We start from the raw sequence: 25,605 nt of genomic DNA, 5'->3' as shown, positions 1-25,605 counted from the left end.
TCCTCCTATAAAATAAACCTATCTATAATTTGCCAGTTTTCCATAGATTCTTTCTTTTCCTGCCCATACCTTTTCTTCTTGAGATCACTTCATTTCTCTATCCTGAAGTTCCTCACCCTGGCTAATTAATACAGCAGTCACAATTCCCCTTATGCACAATTCCCCTCATACAGACTTGGCAACACTTTTTAAGACATTCATTAAAAGTTTCGATTATGAGCTCATATTGAATTCTAAAAATGTCAAGAATTTTAGTTAATATCTTCAAAAGATTTAGGTTGAGGAACGCTAAACAACAAGGAAATCTAGAAGAAAGTTGAGAAAAGTCTAGACTGTGGCAGCTGTTCCTTGATATAGTCTCATGGCCAATGTACCTTTAAAAAAGATTATTGGTTTGTTTGTTTGTTTGTTTATTTATTTATTTCTATTTCAGTCCTATGAGTGCCTTATCTGACTGTCACATCCTCAGGGGTTGTGAACTGCCATGTGGGTTCCTATAAGAGAGCAGTACCCCTCCATCCTTCAATGCAATTTTTAAGGAGAAATATCATTGATTTATATACCAATTCTTAACAATAGTGTTTCTGTACTTTTCCCTTAGAATGCTGTTTGAATTTATACTAAGACATGTAATTTTAATTCCCTTGGGAAGAATTAGAAGGATTCTTGCTTTCTTTTTGGATATAATGTTAGAGTTATTGAGTGGATTCATCAGAGAAACAGAGAGTAATATTTTGCTCATACAAATTTAGATTAACTAGTCTGAGAGAGGAAGGGGTTTTTTTAAAGAAAAAGAAAAAGAAAAAAGAAGAAACTGCTTTCTGACGCTGTGAAGAGAAGAAAATAGAAGAGGAAGAGGACTAAGAGGAGGAGAAAAAAGAGTCTCAGAAAGGAGAGAAAAAAGAAGAAGGGTGAGGACAACTGAAATTGGTACATTTTTGGGAGCAATAAGAAACTCTGGTGGAAATTTAAAATGCAAATGTTCCCTTGGGAAATGAGCCATCAAGTATTCATCTATCTTTCTATTTTATCCATTTCCTATCAGATCCAATGGCTATATATTCAAGTTGTTTAATCTCTCATGAAAATGTGTCACAAATAGAACCATGTAGGATGTGCATCTCTTGGGGACACAATATCTTAGGATTGAACAACATTCTTTATAATCACCTAGAGGTAATTGTTTGAATGTAGATTAGATTCTTGGAAGTTTATATTAATATGGAAGACAAGTTAGGATCTGCAGGGTCTGGTGAGGGTGACAGTTTTACATTTCAAAAATGTAGAATTTAATATTGTATATACTAAACTCTGAGACCATCACACATTATACTTTCGTTTAGCTATTGTAAAGAATAAGCCCACCATTCCCAAAAACTAAAACTTTAATTTCTCTAGGATACCACTGAGAGTATTAGTCAAATGGCAAAGATGCTCAAAGGTATCTGACGTTTAAAAGTGAATTACTGTTAACAAAATGCAGCTCTGTTTGGCAGAATCTGGGGCATTATGGGAGAAGGAAAGGATTTCGGAGATAAGTCTATTTAGGAAGAAAAGAGTAGTGGGGCAGGGGGAGTAGACCCACAGAGGCAAGATATTTATAACTTAGACTTTCCTCAGGAGTGAAACCTTCAAAGATATTTCTCAGAAGAGAAACAACTTCCTCTTTCCTTATGAACTCAGATTCTCTAAATAGATACAAGTCCTTCATCAGCCCTTTACTGTTGTGTAGAGTTGCCTTTGCCCTGATAAGCAGTCTCTATAGGAGATAGAGATCTTAGGGTGGAAACTGCTCATTTTGTGTATGCCAATTATTTGTAGGTTGTGCAAAATGCTATTTGGTTTTATGATATTTTCCAACTGACTAAAGCAGCCCTGGCAGGAGAAAGCAGTAGTCTGTTTGCTGCACAGATATAGGCTGCAAAATCCTTCCAATTGAGACAACAAAAATAATTATTGGGATTTACAAACTAAATAGGTAGTAATTACATGGTTTTATATATTTACTAATTTGTATTAGGAAGACATTTTTTTTTGAGACATCCTTAGATGTATCATATTGAGTAAACTCAAAGCTGATTGAGAGCTGTAACTGTGCATACAATGAGGACAGGTTAGGGTTGATCTGGAAAAATCACACCCTTAAAAGCCCGACTCTGATTTCAGCTGGGATTCTTTGAGGATATTTTCTTGTAGCCTTTGTTTTGTTCATCCACACCTGCTCTGTGAAATGGGAGGTAATGACTTCTGCACAGGGATACATTCTGAAAGCAGTCAACATTTTTCCCCAAGATAAAAAATGAAGAGTATTATTATTTTAATTTTAACTGCACACTAATCATTAACAAATAACACGAGATAACCTGTTCAAACTCAGATGTGAACTATGCTAAATATGGGGAAAAGACCCAGTTGTGTAGACATAGGGAAATGACACTGATATCTGCTAGGCAAAAACTCTTTTGGCTTGGGAGTGACTCAGTGGGTATGAATGCTCATTCTGCAAGCATGATCATTACATTTAAATATCAAGCAACCACCTACATAGCTGGAAATGTGTGCACCTACATGATATTCCAGTCTTGTAGGACAGAGAAAGCAGATCTTGAGAGTTCATTGCCAAGTCATTTAGCCAAGCTAAACTTCACATTTCAATGAGAGATCTCTAGGAAATATGATGAAAGGAGAAAGGGGAGGACACTGGAAGTTCTCCTTTTGTTTGTGTCTGCATGTCTATATTGGAAGGCACCAAAGGCACTCCAACACTCATATGTAAAACACACACACACACACACACACACACACACACACACACATGCATACATGCATGCAGAGAGACAGACAGAGACAGAGAGACAGAGACAGACAGAGAGAGGCAGAGAGATAGACAGAGAGACAGAGACATAGACTTAGAGTACCAGATACAGAGAGACTGGGACAGAGACCGAGACACACACAAAGAAGAGGAGGAATAGAGAGAGAGAGGGAGAGGGAGAGGGAGAGGGAGAGAAGGATAGCTCCTTGTAAGCTTGAAAAGCAGTGTAAATTCAGAATGTTTGCTTTTTGTGAGCTGTTTTACATTGTTTTAGAAAAGCTAGTGAGATCATCAATACATCCCTAGGCAATGGAATTTCATGAATCAAAGGAATCTGAAGTCTGAAGAGAAGCCAAATCAAGTGTCAAGTTGCCCAAATCTTCCCAAAACTGAGGAAAACTTACCCAGTTTCAAGTGTGCCCTAATCCTTTAACTAACTCATCTGCCCTCAGTGGTGGTTTGATAGAGATATTACACGGATGCCCTGAAGGACATTTTGAGCTTTACCTACCTATAATACCATCACTTAGAAGGTTGAGTAAAGAGGATAGAGAGTTGGATGTCTGCCTGGGCTACACAATGAATTTCTACACAGTATGACATCTCAAAAACAAACAAAACAAAACAAAACAAAACCCCAGTTGAAGAAGACCTCTCAAATTCCCTTAAACAAACAGACAAACAAGCCCTTCAAGATTTAAAGTGATATGTTATTAAAAAAAAACTGGCTTAATGGGCAATGTTTTGTTCAAAACTCTTGGTGATTTAGGGTGCAGAACACTGACAAAGGTTCATTTCATTTGAACTGTATTGCCCAACATATTTATCTATTTAAATTAAATCTAAGATTCGTTATTAGTCAGCTCAGTTCATGCTGGTATATTCCAAATGGACATTTGCAAGTGTCATATTGCCCATGGACACTGTTGCTTATGTAAACACGGGGCCTCATTCCCACTGCAGGAGTGATTAGCCACCACTATATTGGGCCGTTGTTTTATTAGAAAAGCCACCAATAATAGAACATATTTTTACATCCTGCAGTTGCTTCCAGCACAACCTGGTGCTGCTACCTATGGTTTACACCTCAAGATACAAGAAGGTGTATGAATCTCTAACCTGTCCCATTTGTTATTCATTCCCTTGAATAAGATAAAAGGAAATGATACCTGGTTAAGGCTAAAATAAAAATCTGAAACTATTACAGGGATATGGATTCCTCTATGGTTTGAATGTGTCTTATCATATCTTACAGGTTGGAAGCTTAGTCATCAATTAACCAATGCTGATAGGTACTCTTTAAAATGTGATTATATCATAAGGCTCAGCCCTCAGGTCCTTACAGATGGATTATAGTCAATCCTGTGAAGCATTGTTACTGAAAGTAAGGTTGATTATCATAAAGGGTGAGTTCCCCTTGCTTGGTGTTACCCATATAAGGGCTTACTGATGCTAAGATGCAGCATGAAAGCCCTACCAGAAGTGCATGCCCACCTTGACATTTTTAGCTTCCGGAGTTGTTCACTAAATAAATGTATATTACTCATTATTAATATTATTGTATTCTGCTCTCTTCTAAAAGTATAAAATGGACCAAGCCAGATACATGCCTTAATACTTATGGATATTTTAAACTACAATTTTCTGTATTCCCAAATGTTGAGGATCCTCATGGTCAGTAGTTATGATTGCAACTGAAAAAGACAATGCCAACAACTGGCTTCCTGCAGTCAGTACAACTGAGTCTGCAGGCAAGTAACCAGGCCAACATTGAACAACTATTTGTGTTCCTGGTTGTTTGTAAATGTAAATAAAGTAGAAGCCAAGCTTTACAGAAGAATTTTCCTTCGAGGTCCTTGCTGATAACCCTGGGGTACTGGGTCTGGCATAGAGTTCACAGTATTTCATATTTGTAGAATTTTTAAAGGAAAACACAGAAAGCATAAATTCTTCCACTGGTTTTCTTTCCATCCCTCAGACTTCCTGATATGTGAAAATACAGTCTATCAGCTGCTAATCCTTCATATTCTGCTGAGATAGAAGAAAATTTGTGGAATTCAGTCATAAACTAGGTTTTCAAAATAATTGACTTAGTATATTTTTATGGGCCCGGGGCTTACGGAATAGATGTCTGCATGGAATTTTTCCACTGCTGTAAAATACAAAGGACAATGACAATGTGAGGCATATACTTGGTTCGAGAAAACAATGGATAAGTAAGGATGGAAGAGTTCAAAGAAGCACATATTCTTTCTTTTAGATGTGTCAGCATAATACTTTAGAACCTATAAAATTGTAAACTATAACATACTTGACAATTCAACCTATAAGATTTCTTTATGTTTTCCTTAGGCTGTTTAATTCTGTAAGGTCTGTCTTCAGGTCTTTGTCTCACGTTGTATTGATTTCAGTGCAGCATACGGAGAGATGCAGCTTTGCCTTTATTCTGTTTTCCCAGGATCATCTATTAAAAGTATCTGTCTTTTAACCGATGCTTGTTTTGCTGCTGCTAAGCAAAATCACCCAGCCCTGGCTCTGAGGGTTTAGTTTGCGTCCCTGTTCTAGTACACAGGTCTGCCTGCCTGTTTTTGTGATGGTTCTATGCTGTGTTGGTTACATTAGCTCTGTTTTATACTTTGAAATCAGGTACTGTGATTCCTCAAACATCGTGTTTTTCTGCTTAGCATCACTTTGAGGTTTTTTGTCTTCTCTCTTTCCTTGGTTTAGTTCATGAAACCACCAGACTACTCTGGGTTGTTGTTTTTACCACTTGATGAATCTTCTTAAAAGTTATTTTCCATTAATTGATTTATTCACTTTACATCCCAATTGAAGCTCCCCACATTTTCTCCCAGTCCCACCCTTATTAATTCTTTCCCAATTAACCCACCCTTTTTCTCAGACAAAGGGAAGCCCCCTGTTGGTAGCATTCTATCCTGGGGCAGTCATTCCCAGCAGGGTTAAACACATCCTTTCCCACCGAGGCCCAGCCAGGCAGGTAGGGGAAAGGGATCAAATGCTGGGAAACAGAGTCAGAGATAGTACCCACTCCTATTGTTAGAGGGCCCACATGAATAGCAAGCCACACATCTCCTCAAAATTTGTAGGGTGCCCAGTTCTATCCCCTGCATTCATTTGGTTTGTGAGCACCTAGGGGCCCAACTAGTTGCTTCTGTAGGTCTTCTTGTGGTCTTCTTGATCCCTCTAACTCACTCACTCAATCCTTTGTCCCACTCTTCCATAAGTGTCTGAGCTCAACCTGATGCTTGGTTGTGGGTCTCTACATCTGTTTGCATCTGCTGCTTAATGAAGCCTCTCAGTACAGTTATGATAGGTTCCTGTCTACAAGCATAGCAGAGTATGATTAATAGTGTCAGGGGTTGAGACTTTCACATGGGATGGGTTTCAAGTTCTGGCTGTCATTGGTCCTTTTTTTTATTGATATATTTTTATTTACATTTCAAATGATTTCCCCTTTTCTGGATCCCCACTCCCCGCAAGTCCTATAAGCCCTCTTCCCTCCCCCTGTTATAAAAGTACTTGGTATTGGGGTTAGAGAGATGGATCGGCTGTTAAAAGCACTTATTGCTCTTGCAGATGACCCAGGTTTGTTTTCCAGCATCCATATGGTGGCTCACAACCACTTGTAGGTCTAGTCCTAGGGAATATAATATTCACTTCTGCCTTCTACAAATATTACATGCCCTTGGTAGCAGTATAGCATCCTGGAAACTATGGATTTAGTCACATAAACCATGTGTTGTAACACTTAGCTGTAATCCCAGCACTCTGGTATTGGAGGCAGGAAGATCTGAAGTTCAAGGTCATTCTTGACTATTTAGTGAGTTTGAGGACAGTTTGGGATACATGAGGCCCTGTCCAAAACCAAATGAACAAAAGCTGCAGTATTATTTTTATTTACATAGTAGAGTTCTTTTAATAAATGAATTACTTTCAATTCAGTTCAGTCTTTCTCAGTTCTGATTTTCAATAGGCCAGTGGAGAAAGTAAACACCTGTCACACACATTTACCTGTGCTCTCAAAATCATTCATCCAGCCTTGTCCTTATGCTTACACTGTGAGGTAATGCTGGAGAAAATGAGACTCGCCAGTCTGTTGACCATGTATTCCTTCCTGGCTCCTGCCCTTTGGCATTCATGACTGTGTGGCAGATTTTCCTCCTTTTTATCAGAAGACTGACTCAAAGAGCTCTGTTCTTGGAAGTGGTTTCCAGGATGAGGACTGCAGACATAGGCCTGCTTAGGTCATTGTCACAGAGCATCAAGGGAGTGGGTTTGAGTGAGTGCAGATGTTGGGACATGTGAAAAGGAAGTTATGTAGTTTGCTTTCTGTTACTGAAAACAAACTTTCTACTCCAGGCCAGATAGATAATCGTGACAACATGAAACTCAAATTCTGTGGGATTAATATATTTAGATATTTAAAAAGCATAAAATAAGTCAGTTTGTTATCAGACTTAATTATTCTGCTTTTTTTTGTTCATTGTTTGTTTCCTTGCTTTTTATCATTTTTTTAAAAATTAAGAATCAGTGTTTTTGAAATGATTTGATTTCAGGACAAAACTGAGATGACTGTTTGACAAGACAAAACTCCATTCATTTTGCCATTTAAACTGGACTTCTCATCTGATTAACTTTGAGAAAGAAGCCATGGCACTCTTTGTCTGGGAAGCAAGTATAGGAAGTGGGGTGGGGTGGCATAGGAAAACAATCTTAAAAGGAAGGCAGGCAGTGAGGCACCAAGTTTTGTTAAGCCTTGGGTTACAACTTTTTCTTCTAGTCTCTAGATAATAATCTCTCTCTTTTACAGTGTCTTCCACTTTCATTTTAAATTTGTTTTAATATTAAAGCAAAATCTGACAAATCAGACTGGTCTGGAACTTCCTATCTTTTGTAGGCTGGCTCAAACTCGGTAATTCCCTGTCCTAGTTTCTGAAGGCTGGGACTGCAATTCTGTGCTGTCAAACCTGGATCCCACCAACATTCTTAATCAATCTCAATTCCTCCCTTCTTCATTCTCTCCACTGCTCTCAAGAATGGGTCTGCTTGTTGATTTGAATTATTCACAGTTTTTTTTTTTTAAAAATCTATTGTTCTCAATGTAACTTGTGTTTGGCTTTTGGCATTTCTACTCCAATTATATTCCTTTCTACTGATAAAATTGGGATTTTTTTTCCCAAAACAGTCTGTGTTCTAGGGACAGCCAATCATTGATCAGCTGTTTATTCATTCACTAGCTGTTATTCATGTTTCCTTCCTACCAGGGGAAGCTGACTAATATCTGGGTATAAAGAAGACCAACTGTAGGGCGTATGTCCCTGTAAAGCTGTGGCCATATTTGCACATTGTGCACAGAGGATGTAACTGCACAGTGGATTTTGTACAATGTCCAGGTCATGCTGTGGTGCAGCTATAGGAGCTTAGAGCTAATTTGGAACATGTTAGGAAAAAGGAAACAAAGCTGTGAAATTCTAGTGTTGCTGAAGAAAACGAGAATTTTCTCCATTTAGTAAGAGGATGCTCACTTTTCTTTGAATCTGAGCAACAGAGTTGGAAGTGCCTAAGCAGCCTTCCTTCCTCTCACACATTTGGCATCCAAGCATCCTGTGGTAACATACAGGATGACAACCCTGTTACTGAGTACCAGCAAAGTGAAGACGGACCTTCACAATGCCACATCACACATTCATGCATTTTCTGCCTCTAACCTGTTTCTCCAGTGTCTTAAAGCTGTTAAAGATGCTTGGTCTTCATGCTGCTCTTGGCTGGGTTCGCCCTGAAAATGTAAGCCATTTGACTTGTCGAAAGTCGACAAAGGACCCACGAATGCTTTGGAGTGCTTTCCTGCACGTCAGGGACCAGTGTGTTGTCTGAGTTTGGACCGCAGGATGGTGAAGTCTGCCTGCTTTCAATTATTCAGTTACATTTTTTATTCCAAGTTGAATAGGTTTGTATGTCCATCTTTTATCTGATTCTAAAATGAGGTTCTTCACATAAATTATACTATCCACTGGCTACTGTGAGGAAGAGTACTTTCTAGAGCCTATTAAAGAATTTCTATACCCCAAAGCCAGGAATTTCTTTTGGTTCCTGACTGGGTAAACTCTTGCCTTTGCCCCTTGATATAAAGTAGCTTGTGTTCTTATGGAGTTCTTACCTGGAAATGCTATATGCAGTAAATTTCATTTTAGCAAGAAAAATATTACTTAGAACAGGTCCCTTGATAAAGCAGTAATTTCATGGTCACAATCTGTTAACTGATAAAACATAAAGAAAAAAATCAGAAATTGATTAGCCAATTTCCAGCCCAGCAGGGTGGCTTCCGCCTTGGCTGCTGCGCACTGTGTTCCCAGCACTCGCTGCTATGTGTGCCATCCGTGAGCTTGGTTATTTATTTTTACCCTGAAGCACTAGTTCTGATTGCAGTGATTGAAGGACTTGGTTGTTAGACTAAACTGAGAAATAGCGAAGTCCACATCTGGCTGGTCATATGGCAAATACCCAACATTACCCACCAGCCCCTGCCTGTGGCCACACCAGTAGAGCTATCCAGAAACATTTTTCCCTCTCATTGACTTCTTAAAAAAATTCCTATGAAACTGGGATTGAGACCCAGCAGGTTTGGAAGGATGCCAGCATCCTGTTGAGTGAGAAGAAAGGGCTGAGAATAGGAAGTATATTGACCCAATTCATTGTACAACATGCAATAGAGGTGCCAGGACAAGTAGCTGAGCACTGCTCTGTGAAAGCCTTTTAGAACAAATGATGTAGGACAATGAGATACAAGTGGAGCTTGGGGTGAAGGTCTGATAAATTTTTAGCTACTGTGGTAAAATTTATTTTGTGGTCGGAGCCCCCTCCAGTTTTTCTGACTGCTGAGCTAAAAAAAAAATAGCAGCATTCTGTGTTAATTTTTTTGGTTCATTTTATTGCTAATGCCTATTGAAATTGTGGGACTTCCAGCTGTTGGCTTAGAATGAAACAACTGCAGGAAACACAATTAATTGATTCATTTTTTGTATACATAAAAATTAAATGAAAGGTCTTGGAATATGTTCTTATTCATACAACATATGCCCAAATTCCTTGAAATAATCCTACATTGAAGACTTAAGATGCTTTTGACTCTCCTTTTTAGACACAGTGAGGTTTGTAAGTAACAATATTTTGTAGTAGTTACTTTTTGTTCCTGTGATAAAAATTCATGGCCAAAAGCACCTTATGGAAGAGTTTATTTTGGTCACAGTTCTAGAGGGAGAGTCTGGGGCACATGATGGGGGTTGGGAGTAGAAGGTTATTTCAGGATGATATTCCTGTCTAGTTATTCTTCCTGGACAAGTAATTGGGAGCATTGCCACAAGGGGGAAGAGGAATCTTGTATTACTCTCAAATACTGTTGGGAAAGATCTTCATAGGGGCTACTGCCACAGGGGCAATACTGCTTGAGACTTATCTGGTCCAACACTGTTAGCTGTACAACCAAAACAAGACCAACCTCACATTACTCCAGCAGGGTACAGTTATCCTGCAGAGCCAGATAGAAGGCCTGCAACCATGTACTTACTTATTCATAGAGAGTTAGACAAATTCAGGTCTGGAAAAAGGTGACATTTGAGTTTTCCAGGGAAAAGAACATTGTTTCTGTGCAAATCAACCAGGGATTCTTGGAGGAAAAAAGTAGGCACTTGATAGAACAAATCAAGTCCAAATCTCTTCTTGTAGACACAGTGAGTTTTGTAAGAAACAGTATTTTGTACTAGTAAATTTTTGTTGCTGTGGTAAAAAATCATGGCCAAAAGCACCTTATGGAAGAAATAGTTTATTTTGGTCCAGAGACAAGGCCAGAGGACCTTACTGAATTAAGACCCAGGCCTTCTCAAACCCATGGCTACCCTCTTTACCCCTGCAAGGACCTTCAGTTATTATCCTGACTTTAATGTTTGGTACACACTGTATAAATATTCTAACTCATGTCACCAGAAACAGGACAGAAGCAGTTTGACTTCAGGTCCTCTGTCAGTATCAGAAGATTCCTTTAGAAAGGTTATAGGGATCATGTTAAAAAAGAGGAGGAAGTATCACAGAAATCACCCAAAGTTCTAAGTGTTAAATCAACGGATATTCCCTAGAGCTGGCTGGCCCCATTTCTCATAACAGAAATTTAAACCTTCCCAGCCATGCCATATGCATGCTTTTATTTGTGTACTTCTGTTTGCTAACCGTTGATCTTCCACATATAACAGACTGATGAACCCAAGGTTTAATACACTGTTTATACCCCAAATGAAAATGGCTCAGTGACTCAGTTTCCCAGAAATTCTTACAATCAGCAGTTATTGTATTTTTACTAATTTGTGTTTTGGATGGCACTTTTGAGGTAGAAAGGCATGAAAGATGGATCTTTGTTAAAAATACTCAGCCTGAACTTTGACGTTAATACTGGTTTTGTGACCTCAAGCGAGTGAATAAAACAGTGCTGAACTGTCTACTTAAAAATTGGAAGGAGGGACTGAAAAAGTGGCTCAGTGGTTAAGAGGACTTGCTGATCTTTGAGAGGCTTTGAATTTGAATCAGGAGGCTCACAGCTGCCTTTAACTTTCTTCCAGCCTCCTTAGGTAACTATGCACACAAGGCATGCACACACACACACACACACACACACACACACACACACATGCAAGTACGCAGACAAATCTAAAGAAAAATAGATGTATACATTCATTTGGCATTTGGAGAAATATTTGTAGTCTGTACAGCTCTGTAGATATTTTCGTGGTTTAATCATCTATTTGGTAGTCATTCAACCAACTGTATAAATTCAATTGGCTGAGCAGTATAGGAAAACCCCTATGAGAGGATGCAGAGGCAACTTCCTGGTGTTCTTCCAAGATTGTCTTAGGTAACATTGCCCAGCTTTTTATTATTTTTCTATTGTTAGTCTACTTTTAGAGAATTCTTTTCCCCAGTCAAAGACTCACAAGATCAAAGCCCCAAGGACACATTTACAAAATCGGAATGTTAGTTCATTACTTTACAGGAAGAAGAAACAACTGCTGTGCCAGCTGCAGTACATATGCAACCATGCTTTTCTGTTTTCTCCCTTCCCTCATAGACAAATACACAGGGATCAATTTATACACTGCTAGCAGGCACTTCAAACTCACAAAGGAGTGGGTACTGCAACACCAGAAATGGACTACTTTGGCTACTTCTTCCTGGGTGTGTTCTTGAGTGTACTTACAGTGTTTGCTTCTGCCATTCCATTTTTCTGATATGGACAATATGCCTTTGCCTCTGAAGGACATTGAACAAGCAAGCTAATGGAAAGTATAAGGCACTTCTTTTTTTTTTCTCCTGTTGAACCTTATAAGAGAGAGGGCTGCACTGAGGAGCCAAAGGCAGACTGTTCTTGTTCTAACCCTTTCAAGGAAAATCACTTCGAGGTGAGGTCAGCAGGGGCTGTGGAGATGCTAGAAGTGGGAGGACAGGATAGTGCTTGGTATGCAAAACTTCTGCCAGTGGCCTGCCCAGGAGCCTGTGGGCCAGTAGAGAGCTTTGCATGCATATTTGTTATCTAAAATGGACTACATTACAGCTTCCCAGGGGAATAAAGGCCTTAGACTGCCATGCTGTATTATCAATGCATTGAATTATCAAGAGCTGTGGTCTGGAGACTATTGGTGAAAGTCTGATTCTGGCTTATTATGGAGAGAGGAAGATGGTCTTTAGACTCGGACAATGTTAACATTTCTCTAGGCTGCTTGGAGATCAGAATTTATTCTAACTCTAAATTGCATATAGCAACTTGTAGGGGAACGTATAAGATAGACAGGGCCTTTCCCCATAGAAAGGTGGGGAGCTAATATTCAGCTAACCATATGTGGGCAGAGAGGATCAGGGTTGATTGACTGGAGTTTGCAAACTAAAAATTGTACTCATGTCTGTTTTATGATGCTTTTCAATCTTTGCTTAAGATGGCAACATTTACCTCATTTCTTAATTTTTAAGAGAAAATTTCCCATTGAATATGCATTCCTGTCTCAGAAATATATTCAAACAGATCTGCTATCAAGCATTCTGATACCATTGTTAAAGGTCTAATGTGGATGGGATGGAGAAGCCCAGTAACCCAATGTAAAGAACTGCATGCAACTAAGGAATGCTGAGAGAGTAGGAGAAATAGTCTTTTGGGTACTGTATACCAAATAGTTACCAAAAGTAAATGGTTCATCTGAAAATATATATCCAAGTAACATACAAATTGAATAGGTATTATTTGGCCATACACAATTAATACATACATACATATGTATATGTATATATGTGTGTGTGTATCCATATATATGTATATGTGTGTGTATCCACATATATGTATATATGTGTGTATAAAATATGTGAGAGGGTTTAAGGAGAGGAAAGGAAGGGGAAGAAAATGATGTAGTTTTATAATCTCAAAATATGTAAAATGTCAGCTTTAAAAAAGTAAAATTAGTATAAAGTGGTTCTAATTTCAAAATGTACTAAGAAGAGAGAATGGTAGCAGAAAAAGAGGCACTAATATCATGGGAGGCAAGGGGAAGACCAACGTATGCTGAAGGAAGCTATGTATCTTTCTCTTATGTATGTGTTAATGTGAGTATACATATGTGGTAACATACATGCTTACATGTGTTTGTAAGTGTATGTATATGTACATACATATGTACATTTATATGTACATGTATATGCATATGTACATGTATATGTATATGTTTGTAAGTGTATGTATATGTAAGTGTATGCACATATGTATATGTGCATATGGAAGTCATATTTTACTATCAAATATTTTCTTCCACCTATTATTTGTGCATGTGCATGTGTGAGATAGGGTCTCAAAACTCTTCTACTGGCTAGATTGACTAGCTGGCATATTCCAGAGACTTTTCTATTTCCTCCTCCCTATTACTAGCATTACAGGTGTGTGCTGCCTTAATTGGCTTTTAAGTGAGAACTGAGAATCTGAACTAAGGTTCTCATGATTGAGAGGCAAGGGCTTTACCAACTGTACCAACTTGATAGTTCCAGTTGACTTTTATTGAAGAATATATAGGAGCTTGTATGACAAAGAAGAGGGAAATAATTTGACATAAGAGATATGGTGTGTTTGAGACAGTGCAAGCAGTTTGGAGGTATCTACTGGAGTGAATGAACTCTCCACCAATAGATAGAAAATGTGCTATCTCCTGTGGAAACCATTTCTTTTCCCTACCCCATCCCTACAGGGGGATCCACCCATATTCTCTTGCTCAAACAACAAGCTAAAGAAATACGGTCAAAGGTGAGAAGGCTGTCTCGAGTTATGGAGGTGGCCTTTGATCAAGAAAGTGGAACGTGACTGAGCTGCTGAAAGGTTGTACTGTAAATAACTGTTTCCTCAGGAAAGCCTCGGGTGTCTCAGCCAAGCCAGCTCAAGCATACTCAGTGAATAATTGGCTTACTTTTGAGATTATAGAGAAGTAATTGTTCACAATAATTATTGTCATATATGTTGCTTTACCTCTATTTAATATTCTAACTTTTTGAAGGGGTTACTCAATCAAGATACACAAAATTGGAAGATAATGAAGACTGAAAAATCAAGTTTAAAGGGTCCAGGGCTTGTGATAGTATATTTTCAGGTTGTTTTTATTTTGTTAGAATTACACTCCTCTTTATCTCTAGCAGACCAAGAATATATATATATATATATATATATATGGAGTGAGGGATTAGGGGACATTCAACTTGGTAAAGTTTATGTGGCACAAGCACACAAGGACCTCTATTCTGATCTGCTAGCACTCATGGAGAAATCAGGCATGGATTGTTCCTGTAATCCAGGACTGTGAAGGTTGAAAGAGGGATTTCTCCTCTTGACTGGTCCACTAATCTAGCCAAATTTAACCTGTTTTCAAAAAAATAAGGTGGAGGGTATGATTGGGGAAGGCATAGAACATAACTTGTGGCTTTCACAACCACAAAAATTGCTGAGTAGACATAGAATGTTTTAGAAGTTAGTGTAGATTGGACAGTCCATTTGGAGAGAGTCAGGGAAGGATGAGATCCCAAAGGATATAAAGAGCAGACAGGGGCACAGTGCTTGGTGGCTCCTTTTCCTTTCCGATGATATGGTATTTTTAAATGTTGTGTTTAATAGCTAGCAAGAACATCCCAGGAAGAAGATAAAAGTGTGATATATACCTGTGATTTACTCAAACATTAGAAGGTGCAGACAGCTAAGAAGTGCTTTGGCAAACTTTTCTATAATAAAATTTTAAAAGACCAAAGGTATTTTTCAGGTTTATTTAGGACATGAAAACGGTCCAAGGTTGAGATCAACCTGAAGCTACCCGGTTTGATACTTATAATTATATAAGCAAGAACTTACTTCCTAATTTTTATTCTGTCAGGTAGATCAAGAAGATCACAAAGCCTGTGTTCATTGATTTTTCTATTGCTGTGACCAAATACGTCTGACAGAAATAATTTGAGGGAAACAAGGCTTATTTTAGCTCAGACTATCAGAGTAATTTCAACCCATCATGGTGAGGAAGATATGATGAAGTTCATGGTAGCAGAGGCTATCTTACATCTTACCAGACCTGGAAGAAGAGATGGTCAGAACCAGAAACCAGGCTCTTATGTTCACAAGGTCAATTCTAGTGACCTAATATGACAGCTGCACCCATCTTCTAAAGACTTCATGGCCTTCAGAGTAGCTCTGTATTAGAGACTGGGTATTCAAAACATGACCTTGTAGAGGACATTTCACATTGAAATCATATCAAAAGGCATTGATTTTGTGTCTCTGCATGCAAGTTAGCCCTTGCAGTAAGCACTTAGTCCAAATTCATTCTCTGTGACTCTTATTTCTTCTGTTTTCCTGCACCCAGTGATGTTAGGAAAAACATACTCCAGATGGACTTCATGTAACACCAAAACAGTTGCTAAAGGTGAGGATCCTTGCAAGTACATTTCCAGGTAGGTTACATCCAAGTAATTCAGACACCACTAGATGGCTGTAAGTAGGAGAGTCAACAAAAAGGACCACTCCCAGCCCTCCTTGTTCAAAGCTACTTCCAGCTAACATTGGAGAAAGGAACTATTCAGAGTCACATGCAAATATGAGACGTTTGGTAGTTTCTTTTTGCTATATAATTCATTTTCATAAGGATAATTTTGCCTATTTAAAGCGAATTAATCTAAAGTTATAGCTATATTATGGTAGTCTGGTCTCCATTGGGTTTCTAGAGGCCTCATCTTCCTATGTTATTTCTATCAGTATTTTCAAAAGTTATATGAATTTGGAAGTATTAAACCAAAAACGTTGCATGAATGTGTTTGTTAGTCTGTTTATCTCAGGATTAAAATATCTTATTGAAAGTATTTTCCAATGGATTTTTAAAATTCTTTGGGCAAAATATTTGCTGTGGCTCATGTGAAATGTTACTCACTTGGGATATATAACTAGAAGCAAAAAAATAAAAAGTTCTTTAACTGTTATCTTAATATTATACAAAAATAAAAGAATTGAAAATGCATGACATTTAATTACTCAAAAGACAATATATTTTCTAAAAAGAGAAACAAAGTATAAAGTTCTTCTTATCCGAGGAAAATAATTACAAGTAGGAGAGAATAAGATTTGTTTACTGAGTTAAGGAGAGTGTTTGTTAGAAACACAATATCTTTTTTTATAAAGGGGAAATCACACATAGAAGTGGAAGCCCTGATTTGCTTTGAATTTCACATGTTAATCTGTCATGTCACCTTGGCAGTTGTATTCTGTTACAGATGAAGCATCATGGTCTGGAGAATTATGAGGAAAACAATTTAAAGCACTGTTCCCAGTGTAATACTTCACCAAAACCTCTCTATATGATTAGGCACTATGAATTCCTGACAAATTAACTGACACACACTTCAACGTGTTCTTGTTTGCAAACACATATGTTTCAATTTGATGAATAATTTAATTTTCATTCTGTGCAAAATGTGGACCCAGGTTGTTATCTAGCTTCTCCTTTTGTTGTCTTTATAATATCTCAACTAAAGAGCTCTCTTGGAAACAGTTTTAGAATGACATCAGCTGGTTGAACCAAACTGATTTTCTTAGTCAGCATTTCATTTAAAAGAATGAGGCACCTCCAGGTGCTATCTCTTGTGAGGCAGGTTTTCTTCCACTCTGGAGCTGTAAAATGTAAAGGCATTAACATTTGAATTAAAATATTCCTGACATGACTGTACAGTATTGGCAACAATGATATATGAAGTTATTTAATGTGTTTTCTGTCTCTGTCCTCTATTGCTGTTACCATTTTAGAATCTGAAAAAAGTCTTTCTCTGACTTTTAGAAAATCCTTTGTTATTTGTTGGACATTGATCATCCTTCCTGACTCCTAAAGCAGAAATACTGCTGTGGATTGTAGATTAGGTGTTTGCACAAAGCCAAATGATGTCAAATAATGTCCAGTGTAGCTGTGAGAACTATGTGTGTGTGTATGTGTGTGTGTGTGTGTGTTGTTTCAGTGAATTTTGTTCTCTTCTGTACAACCTTGCTAATAATAACATAACAACAACAACAACAGACACAGCTATTTTATCACTTTAAAATAAAAGGTTTTGACAGTTGAATGTATCTTTTCAAAAGAGGTATTTAAGGTAGTCTCATTAAGGTACTTAATTGTTCAAAATCAAGTTCAGAAGTAATTAATAATGCCCTTTTAGAATGAGAAACATTGTCAGTACTCTTTCGTAAGATTCCTTGCCTTCTAAAGAGGTTTTAAGAAATACATCATTGTCCTTTATGTTTGTGCTATCTCATAACCTAAATTTACACATACAAATCCCACAAGCATATGCCAGTAACAGGTGACATTTATTAAAAATCCACATGCTGCCTTGGGTTGTCTCTTTCTGCTCGAAGGAAAGGAAATGGACTCAATAAACTCTTTAAGATTATTCCACTTAAGAGTTTTCAAGATTTGGACCTAGTGGATATCCGTTGTTTAATATTTGTTCATTTTATTATTAGGTTATATTTTCTTTTGTGACTGGTGATTTTTTTTGCTCATTCAAGTTTTAAAATTTTAAATTTAAAATTTTGCATTTTAACAGTTAAAGTATCACTCATTATATCATTCTCTCACTTCTCCCTCCAGCAGCTCCCATCTTCTCCAGGTCTTTCTCTCAAATTCATGCTTTATTTATTATTGTTACACACACACACACACACACACACACACACACACACAAGCATGTACATGAAACCTACAGAGTTCATTTAGTGTTACTTGTGTGTATATGATTTCAGGGCTGAACACTTGGTACTAATTAGGGGGTACCTCTTCCTTCAGATGTTGTTAGATGCCTGTAGTTCTTTGAAGTAGTCTTCTATGAGAATTCCCTCTTTTAGCTCACCATGTCCCTTTGTATTGTCATTATTTATGTCTGGTTATGGTAACCATATTGCTGAGATACTTGTTTATTGTGTATGTATGTCTATTGCAGGCAACAGAAATCTTACAAATCAGAGTAATAACATAAGGGCTCCCTTACAAAAGAATGTAGTCAGTATTGACTTTAGGCAATTGTAAAGTTCTCTGTTCTCCAAGACTACTTCAGAGGGCATTCCTAAGTCCAGAGCTCCTGAGGAGACAGGCCATTTATTTTCACTAGCAGACTATCTCCCCATTCGGTGCATTTGTCGATGCCAAGGGGTCACTTCACCATTCCCTTGCTGCCTCTGTTCAGTCCCATGTTCTGCAGTCAGCATCAAGTTTTGGGTTCAAGAACACTTCCAAATTCACTTACAGAAGTAACAGCTCATCTGGACTAAAATATTTGTACCTAGAGCAATCTTAGGAATTTAGATCTAACATAGGATTTAGAAATGGATCATCAGAGCTACAGACTGACAATGAATTGGAATGAAGACCGTATTAGTAAATAACCCACGGAAATCCATGATACATCATTTGGAACATTAGACAAAAACCATATTCATAATAAACTGGAATGAAAAACATTTCAAAAAATGCACAAGCAGTAGAATATCTTAGTTTCTTTAAAATTTGAGGAATAATCTCAGGGAAGGTAGAATTTGGACACCATACCTGAGAATAATGGATGCACAAGATAGGGAATTTTTGTAGCTCTTGTGTTTAGAGGGCTTAATGAGAAATAAATAAAGTAATTCAACAACATGTAGTTGTGAGTAGAAAATACCAAGGACTAGGCTGTTTACTTTACTTGAAGAGGAACACAGTTCCAAAGAAAGCTGAATACTCAACCCTGACAGGTTTCTGATGGCCTAGTGAGCAAGATGTTGGACAGAGACATTTGGATTGACATCCTTGAAAGCACTGCATTCTTGTAAATTTTGAATCATTGGTGAATTCACATATGTGAATCATAAGAAATATTCAAGAGAATCTAGAGGAACAGAAAGACATTATCTTGTAGATACATAAAGAAATGAAGAAGTTCCCTAAAACAGAATGTACTCAAATAAGTTATTGTACCTCAACTTTTTGTTCTCTCATGACTTCTGAGATTAAATTATTAATTACTAATCTTAATTACTAATCTTTTTGTAAATTTGTTTTTTAATTTTTGTTTGATTTCTACTCCATTTTTGAGTCTAATGAATTTAAAATAATTACTACTTATTTGAGGCACAGAATGTCTAGAAATTAGTTCCTTGACTTGTGTAGAGCTGCGATTTAATTAATGGCTGAAAGCTGCTTCATCCTGGAAAATTAGCAAGCCAAACATTAAAATCAGTAATAGTGAAGCTGAAAATGAGGAAACAAATGCTACATGTAGAAGACAAAGATTATAGTGAAGCAAACAAATAATGTCTTCTTAGTGATAGCTTTAAATGTGAATGGAATAAACTCTCTAATCAAAGGCAGAGGCTGGAAGAACTGATAAAGCACCTCACAGCCATTTTGTACAGAATTGAAACTGATTTCATAATCAAAGGCAGGAATTGATGAATTCCATACTTTACTTACAATAATGGTCCGCAAGTTGGGTAAAGGAAAAGTAAAGAATAAAACATTTGATTAACACAAGAGAAGAGTTCATAGAATGTAGAGAGATGAAACAATTTTACCAGCAGCTTCACACTGAGTCTTCTTTAAGCATGTAGGACATTTCCCAGAGTAGACAGTATATTAAGTTCATAACTGAGTCTCAATAAACTTTAAGAAGGTAGAAAGACACTTCAAAAATCTTTCCTAGCCACAGTATGATGAATGACCTTAGAAATGACAAAATATAATTGAAAGATAGAAAAAAAATTCCTGGTAATTGAACAAATCACTGGAATTGTCAAAAAAAATCAAAGAAAAAAACACAAGAGAAAATGGATAGGTGAACCATAATGGAATATACTAGAAAACATATGAAAAAGAATGAGAGCTGGGATAAACAGAAAATGTAAAGGTATAAAGACTTGTACTAAAAAGCAATGAGCCTATCCTTAGGAGGATTGCAGGAGTTACTGCTGTGTCACTTGTGCATCTGTAGGGGGCAGAAAGGAGAGAGGCTATGTCTATGCTCACTGTTCTGACCTATGAACCTGTATGGTTAGTAGCCTAACATTATCTGAAAGAAAGAGAGCCTGAGATGACTAATAGTATGGTGTCACAGGGCTTGCACAAGGAGAAAGCCTCAGATAACCATCAATCCAGTACCACATAGTCCCTGACAACCCTCAGAACCAGAAGCAAGCTGAAGACTAGAAGAACCGTGCCTCAGGCTGAGGGCCCTGGGAAGGAGGGAGGCTTAGATAGAAGACACTCACATGGGGCTATCTAGTGGGCTGTGTGAGGATCGAGGCAGAGATGACCACCAGATCAGTGTCATGGTGCTTGAGAAGGAAGTTAATCTGAGATGATAGTCAGTTGAGTGTCACACAGGCTGTGGGAGGGGCAGAGCATGCCCAAGATGGCGCCTGCCTCCTGCCATAATGTGTGAGTTGGTCATAACATCCCTGAGTCCACTCCTGAGATGACTTCAGATACTTGCAGACCCTGGGTGCTACTAAGAGTAGCAACCCTAGTGGTAGGGAAATGGAAGAGAAAGAGAAATAGAAGGATATAGGCACATTGAAGAAAGGCAGAACTAGAAACTTGAGGGTAGTGAAGAGCAGTCTGATATGAGTAGCTGGTGATGCCACCTACCTAGCACCATGGTGAGGTCCTGGCCTGTGCTGCCAGTAGGGGCCACGTCTGGGTCCATGACCATGTAGTAGCAGGGGTCTGTTACCCCCAATGGCCAGGCAGACATCCGAGGTGCTGCCTGGGGACATGTTAAAGTCTGATGGCTGTGCAGAATTGGCTCCACCCCTCACTTTGCCATCATGGGAAAGCTTGCCATGGAGGCTTGAGAGGAGATCTGACCCCACCAGATGTACTACTCAGGAGAGAGAGCAGGCCCTACACATTGCAGGTGTTGCACGTGAGCCTGTCCCAGGAATATGAGCATGGGACATCTGGCCCTACCCCTCATGTCCTTTGTGGTGATGTGAATGTATGGTGGCTTGGACACATTTCCTTCCATTTCCCTCTCACCACCTGTGGCATGTAGGAGACCTGGCCCTGGGGTTGTGGGGCCAGGAAAGCTGGTCCTGCCTCTCTCTAGCTACAACACTCAAGAGAGTGGCTGCATCTCACCTGGGAAGCAGAGTAGAGCTGACCCTGGTGTCAGGGATGCTGGGATGCTGGCAAGCCACTCCTGAGGCAGAAGCATGAGAGAGCTGGCATAGTTACTGGTCTACCATGTGGTGACATGAGCAAGGTGAGATAACCTCCACCCCCATCCCCATCTTGCCTGTTACCACCTATAGTAGGTGGGAGACCCAGCCCTGGAGTCAGGAGTGTAGGAGAACAGCAGAGTAGGTCCTGAACCTCACATGGACAGCATAGTATCCCTGGCCCTTGATGTAGGATTGTTGGTGAGATTTCCCAGAGGGCAAAAGTGTTGGAGAGCCAGCTTTGCCTCTTGTATACTATGTGGTGCATTGCGGAAGGAGAGATCCCCTTCTCTTCCCTTTTCCCTCACTACTGGGTGTAGGTGGTAAAGTTGGCCTGACTGGGTTATAAGAGCAGGAGAACTGACTCTACCCCTTCCTGGGGAACACTGTCAAGATGACTGTCGATGAAGGGGTTTCAGGTGATCAGAATCCTAGGGCATAAGTTTGGAAAAGTTAAACCTACTTCTTGTCTCCCAGACGGTGGCACAGAAAATACTGAGATGTCTGCCTCCCCTCCCTTGTCCCTCTATCTCTATGTCAGTCAGAAGAGCTGACTCTGGCGTCTTCAGACTGGGTGAACTGTCCCTGTCCCTTACTAGCTGCAACACTTGGGAAAGTGAGCACTGTACCTCACATGTGCAGCAGGGTATGGTTGGCCTCGGGAGCAGTGATTGCTGGTGTTCCAGTCTTGAGGGTCTGAGTGCAGGAGAACCCATAGACTGACCAGCTCAGATACCTCTCATGCTCAGATCCAGGGCTTTAAGTTGACTCAAGTCAATCTCTACCAATTGATATTCTGCTGGAGTGATTGAAGGGATGAGTCAGGTCCTACAGATCCAAAATTGAACTACAGAATCTCTTGACACAGGGCAATAAGGAGAGGAGTCCAATAGAAGCCAGAGACCTTGTACCAGAGCAAGGATTTGTTGCAATAGATGTTTGCAAGCAAAGAAATGTACACTAAAGCATATCCTGTAGGACACACTGTGACATGTTACAGCTTTCACAATGAAAGTTTTTCTCTCTTGCAGGGGAGGTTACAAGGGTGGAGAGGGTGGATACAATGGGAGAGAGAGATAAGTGACTAGGATTGGGGTGCATGATATGAGATTCACAAAAAAAAAACAATAAAAAGTTGGCAGAAAACAGCAAAAAGCACATTAAGATGCACTTGAAATTATAAATCTTTGGATGATGAAGCAGGAGAATTACAAGTTCAAGACTAATCTGGACTATATAGTAAGAGCTTGTATAAATGAGTAATCAAAAAAAAAAGGTCTTGGATTGATACTCTATTCTTAAAATTTAAGGAGTAAGAAAAAGTACCAACTAAATCCAGAAGGAAGAAAGGAAAGATAATTCTTATAGCATTGATAAATTAAATAAAAATAGAAAATTATTGATAAAAAGACTGATACCCAAAGTTGGTTTTCTAAACATTGTAAAAACTGTGGATAAAATGTAAGAAAAGATAATCCTATAAAAGTACATTATATATATGTATGGAAATAATTTAAAAATCTTGTTACCAGACTCTTGCTGCCCAAATCAGCCTTGCTCAGCCTCTCGTCATCAATAAACCAATAAACTACATTGATATTAAAAACAGGAAAAGATGAAATGTACTTAGTGTGTCCACGCTTGGAAGAAGAGTAAAGAAATCTAATGACCTCTTAAGTTTATCTCTGAAATGTTACTGGGAGTGAGGAATAAGTAAAAAGCAAGAGATCAGCAAAATAAGGCATCCTGGTCCAACTTTGATTATTCCTATCACTGACCACCATTGTCTTGGCTTTCCATTCCAATGAAGTGTTCAGACATGTGGAAAATCTTTCTGGAAGAATGGTTTCCCCTCTGGCTGGCCTAGGCTTTAGCAATTTTTTCATTTCCTAACCCAGAATTCTTGGGGGAAAGTTCTAATTTCTTGGTGTCTATTGTTTCATTAGTTTGGCCGTAGAAGGCAGGGAGACAGACATTTCTCTAGTATTTCCTTATATTTGTCAGGCAAGCCAGTTAACAATTCCTCTTACTCTACATAATTAAAATAGCCACAGGAATCCCTGTAATTTGCTCAAGATAAATAAAAACATATGGTATCAATAAAAAAATAAGTAAGTAAAAATGATAAAACTTCTTGCTGAATGTCCTCTTGGAGAAAAGCCAGACTACTTCCTTTATTGTTCAGATAAGAAAACTGAAGCTTTAGTAAAATAAATAGTTTACCACAGCACTAAACAGCTGATATAGCAGAAGCAAGAACAGTATTCAAAATTTCTGTACCTGGAATACAGTTTATTCATGTATCCCATATTTTAATGAGATCAGTATATTCCTTAAACTATCTCACTAACTCTACGTATATTTCCCAAAATACAATTTTAGAAATGTTTTCTTTTAATAAGCTAATCATTACATACACATTAATGAATAAAATTTCTACTATTTCTCTTTTCTAAGTAAGTGTTTCAAAAATATAAAATATGAAAATCTTTAAGTAAAGAGAAGATTCTAACTATTAAAATCATAAATTATGCTGTGGAAAGTAAATAGTGATTCTGGAGACATGAAAGAACCAATTCTCCATGAAGATACTTTAACTGCCTCGAACTACTAGAGTTCATCGCAACCATGAGGATCTAAGGCCAGGTTAATGACGTTGGTGATCAGAGGGCAACTAATCCTGGAACAAAGCCTCAAAGAAATTTCATAGAGATGTCGTTTCTTTGTGAATTTGGTAGATAATTATTTAGACACTAAGGAAACTGCAGACTACTGTCCCTATGAACAGTGATTAAAATTTTTCAATAAAATCCTGGTGAACTGTCAGCATATCAGAAAGAATATGCAATGTGACCAAACAGTGTTTATCCGTGAACTTTAAGGATACTTGACAAAATTGCAGGTCAGTCTCAGATGCTGTTTCATCCTTTGTCCTGAGCAAGAACCACCTGGTGCCTTGCCTCTTTTGTGACTCAGTCAACTACATGTTTTGCTCTTCAGGTTTGAAGCCAAGCTGGGATTTTGATCACGTCAACATGCTGATCAAATAGTTTGGTTTAATGATGGAAAACAGTCAGGTTAACAATGTTGGTGATCGGAGGGCAACTAGTCCTGGCACAGAGCCTCACAGAAATTTAATAGAGATATCCTTTCTTTGTGAATATACTAGGTAGAATGTTCCTTTCTTCATGTTCTTTTCATACGGAAAAAACAAAACAAAACCAAACAAAGCATTTTCTTGTCTATATACATTGGACTAAGTATCCAGGTCTTTACAGTCTTCTTTGGAATCTTAATCATTTGAAGTCTGGTTAAGACAATAGTCTATAGGGTCTGTACTACCTTCACTTATGGGATAGCTAGAAATGGGTTTGGCTAGAAAAAAATAACCATGTGCCACATTCATAAAATGAGCTGGAAAGCATTCCCATGCATCGCAACTGATGCATGATGTAATCATTTGGCAATGTTCCAATAACCTCAGCTCATATAAATACTTAACAAAATAGACATAGTCTATAGTTATCATAACATAATAAATGCCAAGTATGAAGGAAAATGTCAGAAAAATTTCACACTTATTTGTGAAAGAATGATCGTTTTCCCTCTAGGATCAATAATATATTTCTGTTCACTTAATTCTTAGAAATTTTAGTAAGAAAAATTAGGGAAGATAAAGACATAAAAGTCATCAAAATTGGGAAAAGGAAATGCTAAATTATCAATATTCATGTGTGATATATTAGATCTAGAAAACGCCTGAAGATACCATATGCAATCTGTTGGAACTAATTTAATCCAGGGATAGGAGAATGATAAACATAAAATTAATTGTATTTCTATACTCTAGTCTTGAAAGATCCAAAAAAGGAAGTTATCAAAGGAATTTTATTTGCAATAATAAATCTCAGAGGAGTTTACTAGGATAGTGATGAACTTGCATTGTAAAATCTACAAATGTTAAATATATATATATACATATATA

The 25,605-nt window shown here is 38.1% G+C and overlaps 1 non-coding gene across 1 annotated transcript; it reads left to right on the top strand.

The window, feature by feature from the left end:
- Window positions 1–20,338: 20,338 nt before the first annotated feature.
- LOC127664261 (small nucleolar RNA SNORA17) lies at window positions 20,339–20,468 on the top strand. The gene has a single exon (XR_007973125.1). It is a non-coding gene; the product is annotated as a small nucleolar RNA SNORA17 (small nucleolar RNA).
- Window positions 20,469–25,605: the final 5,137 nt, after the last annotated feature.

The sequence above is a fragment of the Apodemus sylvaticus genome, chromosome 13 (genome assembly GCF_947179515.1).
Source record: "Apodemus sylvaticus chromosome 13, mApoSyl1.1, whole genome shotgun sequence".
In the NCBI taxonomy this organism is placed as follows: domain Eukaryota; kingdom Metazoa; phylum Chordata; class Mammalia; order Rodentia; family Muridae; genus Apodemus; species Apodemus sylvaticus.
Note: the sequence above shows the minus strand (reverse complement) of the source record. Positions and strands in the feature narration are given on the sequence as shown.